Source organism: Zosterops lateralis (genome assembly GCF_965231275.1).
Source record: "Zosterops lateralis genome assembly, chromosome: 1".
NCBI classification, from domain to species: Eukaryota; Metazoa; Chordata; class Aves; order Passeriformes; family Zosteropidae; genus Zosterops; species Zosterops lateralis.
Window position 1 is genome coordinate 103822940 of NC_139762.1, and position 8452 is coordinate 103831391.

Below are 8452 nucleotides of genomic sequence, written 5' to 3' on the forward strand. Positions count from 1 at the left end.
GTTGCAACTGATGCTCTTTATTGTCACAGGGTTTTTTTTTTTTTTTTTTTGCTGGAGAACAAAAGAAACAAAGGCTATTCCCTGGGAGCAGCTCTCAGCACACCATTGGATCTGTTCAAGGCCTGAAACAGTTTGACACCACCAGCTGTGCTTTATTCCTCAGGTCAGTTCAGGTATGGATGATGCAAGATGAAGTTGCTACACTGATGGCAGCTCTCTATAAGCTATTTATCTGCCAAAATTACCACTGGCAACAGAAGCGGGCTCAACTTCAGGGCAGGACAGAAGAGATCAAACTACATTATTCACCTGGAAGAATGATCTGAGTGCTGGAGCATGATAAACCTCAAGTATGGCACACTTATGGAACAGCCTATCTACTTTATACTGAATGGTTGTGACACCTAAAGAAATAGTGGGATTAAGGTCTACACTCCTCCCATACAAAAGATAAATGCTCTCTTATATTACTTATTATATAATGTGAGAGGACCAACTGACATATCACCCACCGTTACCATGGTTTTCTGAGCACAGCAAGTCTGGACATCCAATATGGGATGACAGTCAGAAGAAAACATTTTTATTGCTCTACAAGATCTTTCAGTGAAGAGCCCGAGGCTGGCTGACACGGGTAAGGGGCAAAGAAGTTAATGAGTACTGGAATAAAATCAGAGGAGATTGGCATTTCTTGGCAGATGGGATGTTGGTGGGAGGGTAGAGGAGGTAGGGGGAAGAGACTTCTTTTGTGTCAGCTTATCTTTGATTTGGTGAAATTGCCAGGTGACTTCAAGGGAGAAGATGCACAATGTTCTTTTGTTCTTTCCACAGCTACTCTAACCTGTATATACAGTAGGACAAAGCTGGTTTGTACAAAACTACAGTTGGTACCTGTGTACAGGCCCTTCAAAAACTGGCAGGCAAATTGCTGAAATGTATTTAAAAGGCTGAGCCTCAAACTATGCACTCTTTACCCTTGCTGTAAAGAGTTTACTTGAATCTTGCTTCTTATGAAATGAAGAGTTGTCATACTTATTTTGATATTTCACTTTTGATGTTAGTGCAATATTTCAAATAAAGAATAAAACTGAGGGCACGAATTACTGTGCAGTCCTTTCCTCCTGTGGTATAGGGCAGGTTCCATAGTTTCACAGCATGCACTGCCCTTCTCAACATGCTGCTCTCTGATTGAAAGTGACAGATTTCAGCTTTCATGATACTTTAAAGATGAGCTGGAATGGAGAGCAAGGGAGTGGCACATGGCTTTGCAGTGTTTGAGACAAAGTTGTCAGCAGATTTTTAAACAATTACATTGCTCTTGATAGAAAATAACATGATTCTGAAGCTTGAATTCCTTGTTTATCTGTTCATCCAGTCAGTCTCTTGCTAAAGTTCCTGGAGTTTGAACTAAGCAAGAAAGTTATGTGAGTCTAACTACAACAGGGCAAGTTTCTATGCAGACATTATAATCTCATTTTAGACAAAATAGATGTTGGTTTATTTAAAGGAATTGATTAAAAATGCAGTCAGTCTACTTAAAATTAAAATAAGAAGGTCTTCCTGAAAACAAGAGGCGGAAATCCTTTATTGTTGGTAAGATCTAATACTGTGATTCAGAACATCAGTCTTGCTTCCTTGGAAAAAATAACTCCTGCTTTAATTATTTCCCAATGAAAAAAAAAAAAAAAAAAAAAAAAAAAAAAAAAAAAAAAAAAAAAAAGAAAACCTTCTCTACATTTCTTCTGATTCTTATCTGTTTTACATTCAAAAAATTTACTTAATATTTACCTTTGTTTATTATACGGATTTTACAAGAAATTATTCTTGATAAATGTTTTGCATTGTATCCTAATTGTGTGTCCAACTGTGTATTAATCAGACTGCAAACCATGTGTGTTGGATTTCTCAGGGCTGCAAATAAATAAACTAGTGATAGCAGTGCTCTGGTTTGATCAGTTAAGAAATCTAAATGGGCTGAGGGCAACATACTCAAAGTAGGTAAGTACTTCACTCCCACCACTGTTGATTGAAATCAACAGCCCTCATCTCTGTGAAAACTAGGAATTAAGCACCCAAGATTTGTTTCAGTCAAATCTCTGCCTGATAACATCACTGGATGCCATCTCTGTGTATTTTCTGCCTCATTCTACCACCTCATCTTGAATATCTCAGGCAAGGATCAATACTTTATTTTAAAACTCCAAATATCTGTTTTCAGACATGCTGGTTTAAAGTAATTCCATTACTTGGGTAACAAAGTCTTTGGAGTACAGGGAAGTACAGAAATGTTTTCCACAGACAATGGCCTTGTTGATATTTTCTTTCCAGTACCAGGAGAAACTGGGTAGGTTTAAATACATGTCTTCTAATGAGCAGTAGCCACGTAATTAATTACAACTGGTAGACAGTGCAGAGTATTTAAATAAGTATTTAAATTCACTCACCATGACATTTCCATTCTGTATCATAATATCCTTCAGTTAACTGAGTAACTGGTAAATGTTTAGAATTTGGAACATCTCAGAGGTTTCAGCAGTATCCTTAAGTTGTCTATGAGATGAGTCCAGATTAATCTTGAATTTCCTTTTCCCACCTGAGATCAAAACCTCCTGGTGAGGATGGTGACAGCATTTCCTCTGATTCTTTCAGACACATCTTACACTTCAGCATCCTTCCTGCTGCAGGCTGTACAGACGAGTGTTCTTGATCAACCGTGGACTTGTATCCTCTTTAATTTGTCTTTTATTGTTGAAAGGAAATATCTGCTGCCAAAAGAGGGTGTGGTTTTATATGGTCTTGGAAGAGCAGTGGCTACAGGGATGATGGTTGGGGGAAAAGAAGTTAAAGATGAATGTTGCTGGTGTGTTCCCTGTGGGGGGGACTGAGAACTGGTGGATCAAATGACAGTAATATTTCTGGACAAGACTGTATGCAGTAGTGGTAAAATGAACTCATGGTTTTAGAATTTACTTCAGTGAGCATAAGATATGAAGAATTTATGTATAGGAGCATATGTTCAAGAATGAACTCAGTCATGGACTCAGTTCAGGGCATCTGGCATTATTTACAGCATTCACTTTTACTTTTAGCACAGAATTTCAGGCTTGTAGAATGTTATTTAATTTTTTTTATGACAGTTAAAATTAAACTTTAGGATGAACTCTGTCAGGAATTGTTGGTACTCTCTACTCCTATTGGTATTGGGCTTTTCTCTTTCTTCCCTTTAGCCATTCACAGAAGATCACGGTGGAGTCATTACTGCTCTAGAAAGAGAAATGATTATGGAGGGAATCCTGTTGTTTTATAGGTACCTGTTAGTGATGCTAGAGTATATGAACAAAATCAGAGCTCAATTGTCTTCTGTGTTACAGTCTCAAGCTTTGTGCTGAGGCCTGGTCTCTGCATGGGATTTTGCCACTCCAATTACACCAACAGTGTTAAAGCCAGAAAAATGTCTGTAGATACAGGTTATTGTGCATATGCTGAGATAGCCTATTTTAATTTGGGAAGTGGTTAAACTGTCCCAGATTAAAATTCCTGTACTCCAATAATAACAGCACCCACACTAAGTGTTGTAGGGCAGCTGAGGTTAGGATGGAGGGGGAGGAAGTGGGAAGAATGCAGAAAAGGAGCAGGGGGTTTTTGGTCTTTTCTTTTGCTTTGTGTTTCTCTTTCTGAAAGAAATGAAAAGCTTATATTTGTCATTACTGTTTAAAAATACATCGGCTACTATTTTACTCCTTTTAGTTTTGATTTTGGAGAAATAAGACAATCTTTAAGAAGCTGCCTCGCTTCTTGTCAGTCTACACATTCAGTTTGAACAGTTTTCCAGCATTACCAACAGGCCACTTGAAGGCAAACATTCAATTAGTAAATCTCACCAGTTCATTCCTACTGTTCCCTGAAGTTTATCATTGATAGAGAAATAATATCACAAAAGCTGTGACTGTAAACATATTTTTAAACTGTGCTAGGGGAAAATAAATTGCCTGAAGCACAGTAGGACATTTCCTAATTGGAGGTCAGGGAAGCCACTGCAAATTATTACACTGTAATTTCACTGCAAATAGTGTACTGCTGCAGATTAACACAAATTATGGGGACAATTTTTCACAGAGAAGATGTCCATATCCAGAGGAGAAGCCAAATGTCTAGAAATATCAGTTGTATATAACTGGAGAGATTTAGATAACTCACAAAGAGCCACTTCACTGAGCGTATCCTGAGACAGCCAAAACTCCACTGCCTCATGCATGAGTTGTCCTTTTTCCCTTGAAAAAATGGGAATGCTCCCAAGACCTTTATTCCTAGAGAGGTCTGCTCAGTTCAATAGACTTTACAACAGTGAAATCTCGATGGAGAAGGAATGACTTATCATTGTTAGATTACGGGATGTATTTTGTTACGTCAGTGTTCTCTTTAAAAACTGAGGCAGAAAAAATAATTTCTCCATCTACTATGCTTCATTTGTCCTTACATTTTTTTTTTTAGTATTGCAGCATCTACATTTTGCTTTTTCATTTAAGTTCCAGTTCCTGGAATTCCAGCATGATTTGATCGTTTCAGATTGTATTGCAAGAGAAAGTTAGTTCTGGCATTCCTTTGCATAGAGCAATTTGAAAATTTGACTCAAACCCATCCTACAGGCTCAGAAACAAAAAGCAAAGTACATATAGTGGTATCATTTTCAAATCTGACTTTTAAGCCAGTCTCCTGATTTTTGATTTTTTTTTGTTTGTTTGTTAGAGCTTTGCAGTAATTCACTGTCTTTGTCCAACCGCTTCTGACTTTCAGCAGTCCTCTGGAGTTGCTATCTGGAGCTGGCAACACAGATTACCTTAGAGAACTATTTGCTGTGTGGTGTATTGAAAGGCAACCATTACTTTAATTTATTTATTTTTAGATTCTTTATCCAGTTATGGAATCAGAGTTCTTCATTCTCTTATCAGCCTTGCTTTACAATTACTTTATTTCATTTTCCTTGTGGGGTAGCTTTCTCTAGTAAGGGTCATATATCAGGACTGAGTTACTGGTGTGAGACTCTTTCCTTCTTTCCCGACAGTTCTGTCTGTGGTAACTGGATATTTGCATTTCAGTCGCCCCCTCAACCTACAGACAGCACTTCATGCCTGACTCATTTCTTGGTGACTTGCAAAACTATTCTGAGACACGTAAGTGTTGATAATTTTTTCCAGGCTTTAGCAATTTAAATGTGAGGAGCTAGCTTAAAATTCAAGATCCTTTGCATGGATATACTCTTTTGTATTAAGGCAGTAAAAAAAAAAAAAAAAAAAGCAGAAGTCCATAGCCAAACATTGCAACATAGGTTGGACACACATCCAGGGGTGGGAACAAGACAGTCCTTTTCTACAGACTGTCTCTAGGGTCTGGTCTTGTTTTTCAATTGGCAAAAAGTGGTTACAAAACATTTTACACTGACAGCAAAACCTCACCACTGTTAAGGACAAGATTGGCTTTGGCCTTTTGAAGGTGCAGGGCCTCTGCAGGTTCCTGCTGCTGCTGCAAACGCAGATGTTTCAAACAGTCAAAATTGTACACATTTAAATGAATGATGGCTTCTGCCTATGAGTAGGCTTCTGCCTTTTATCCAGTGTAGTAGAGGATTAGACTGTTAAAAAAGATAAGACCCATATGCAGCTGCTCTCTAGTCATCATTGGAACATTGGATCTTTTTCTGATATATTAAACAAAGAGAGAAAGCATTTGGTAATCAAAACTTAACTTTGAGTGCAGTTTATTATTAAATGAGAGTTATACCATCCAAAGCAGTCAGATTTTGCTGTGCTAACAGTCACTGATGAGCAGATCAATTTCCTTGCCATCACCATCATGTACACAAATGGATACTGAAAGAGCCACAGTGTTGTGTTCTGAGGGTGGAAATCCAGTAGCTTCATGTCCAGCAGTACAAAATAGCCATCAGCTTGCACAGAAGTCTACTGCTTCTCTGCCTACAGCAATGAATCCTCTTTAATCATCTTTATTTTACATTCTAGAGAAATTTATACCAGCTGACTTAACCTGAATTTTAGGAAGAGAAAGAAAATCTTAGTAAGTGACATCCAGCATTTCATCTTCAAAGAGCTTCAGATCCTTTGGCAAAGATAATCTGATAGCTCTTTTTCATACTAGAGAGTCCAGTTTTCCTTATTTTTTGAGAAGCTTACATTTACTACTCACAAATCCTTCTCAATCTTTACTAAATATATATGGTATATATAGAAGACAGTTGTTTTTGAAAAGGTAAGCTGACAGGTAAGTTGTTTTTGAAAAGGCAGAGGGAAATAATACAGATGGAAGTTCTGTATGTTATGGATTCTGAGATGGCATTATTTTTTTTTTCACCTAAGCGAAAATCTGAACAGGATTTGACTACTTCTGTATCTCTCTGTGTAGCTGCTTTGTCAAAGTGTTCCAAGAGCAATAACTGGCATTGCCTAAAACCTGAGGAATGTTCTCACAAATTTCCCTCTTTCCCAGGAATCAGAAGAACCGGAAAGAGTGGAGGCAGATATACAGTAAGTGTCCATAAAAAATGTGACAAATACATTCCAAAGACAGAGCAGACTTAAAAGTGATAGCTGTGATGTTGGAACATCTGAAAACTGAGAACAAGAGAACAAGGTAACAATTACTAAACTGATTCCCAAAGTTCTAACTGAATTATAAATGTATTGCAAAGAATTTTTTTTTTTTTTTTTTTTTTTTTTTTTTTTTTTTTTTCAGATTGCTGAATGCTTTGTGCTTTTCCAACTCAGGAAAAAGAGTCCAAATTTCTTTCCAGTTCTTGCCCCTCCCCTTCTCCCCCTCAGGATGGCATTATTATTTTTTGCATACAATCTCTCTACGTGCAGGAGAGTTTTTCAACAAAGGAAAGGCTCACATTTGAAGTGGTGTTATGGAAAATGTTCCATATCATCAGGTCCTTGACACACCACACCGATGTGTCAGCATGTCTTTAGAAGGATCTGGAACAGTCAGTCTTGGCAACAAAGCTAACCAGCAAACTCTTTGACCCCAAATTCCTCTATTTTGATAATGCTATCATGCATTTGACACAGGGCCACTATTACCCTCTTGCATACAGGAAACCCTTCATAAGAGAAACTGAGTAACTCTTATTAAAGAGAAATCTAGTTTGAAGTGATAAGCTGGAATCTGAATAAACCATGCTAATTCCAGATGATTCTATTTGCCAAAATTCTAACAAAAACATCCATGTTCAGCTCTTTCTCTAAGCCTGGCAGAGACCCCTTCAGATCCTCAGAGAATGCAAGAGTTCAAAAGTTCACTTGTTATTTGCACTTCAACACATTTGGTTAAAATAATGGTTCCAATCTTTCTTAACACCAGAAGTGGTATATATTACAATTCTAAGATAAGGGAAAGTAGAGCAGTTCAGGGGAAAAAAATGGAACACAAATATTTAAAATGTATTTATGGCATTTAAGAATCAGCATATCAATATATAAGGAGCAACTATTCTCCAGAATACTTAGCATTTTATATGTAAAGCTTATGAAGTATATCTGTGTGTATCCAAGCCTGCTTATTTTTCTAGAAAATATGAATACTTAAGGAATATTAACATCAAAAATTACTTAGGCCTTCATAGCCTAGAACACACATTCCCAAGCTGTGATTTGATGAGTAGTTGAATAACTAGATGGGGATTAGATGGCTCTGGGAGCCACAAGATTCCTCACAAGGAAGATACAAAATCTAAAAAATTCAGAGTGCTTTCTTTCCCACAAGAAAAATAGTTTATTTTACCACCAAACTTTTTTTTTTTTTTTTTTTTTTTTTTTTTTTTTTTTTTTTTTAAGTTAATTCTGCTTTCATGACCTTTCATCAACCCAGGGAAGTTACCTGATCACAATGGTAAGGAAAAGTGACCCTTAAAATCTTTTGAAACAAGGTATTTGGCATAAGTTTCAAGTCTACTGCAAAGATGTTTTGTAATGTGTATACTCACTAGAATCCTGAATCCATGCCTACCTGTCAGCATGGAAACAGAAATCGGCTTTAGGAGTTGCACTGGTGACACCATCTTTAAATCTGCCATAAATCTCTCCCTCTTACGTTGATAGATGTGTCCATCTCTCCCGACAGATGGCTCAGCTCTTCTGCTACTCCTTACATACATACCTGGTGTTCCATTTTTGGGAACTCCACCAGTTTCCATTTTTCTGCTCATGTTCCCTGTGCCATCAGCATCCAGTTGTAGGGTACTCTCATCACACTTCTGAGTCTTCTAGGGGCTCTCAACTCACGTGCCAGTAGCCTCCATGGCTGGTTCATGTCTAATTCCAAACTGCTGCAGTCTTGGAAGCATCCAGTGACAGATGCCTAACAAAATCCGAGGTGTCCTTTTGGGAGATGGGAAATTTCAGACATAAATTCCAAAGTGAAAGATGTCTTATTCCATATG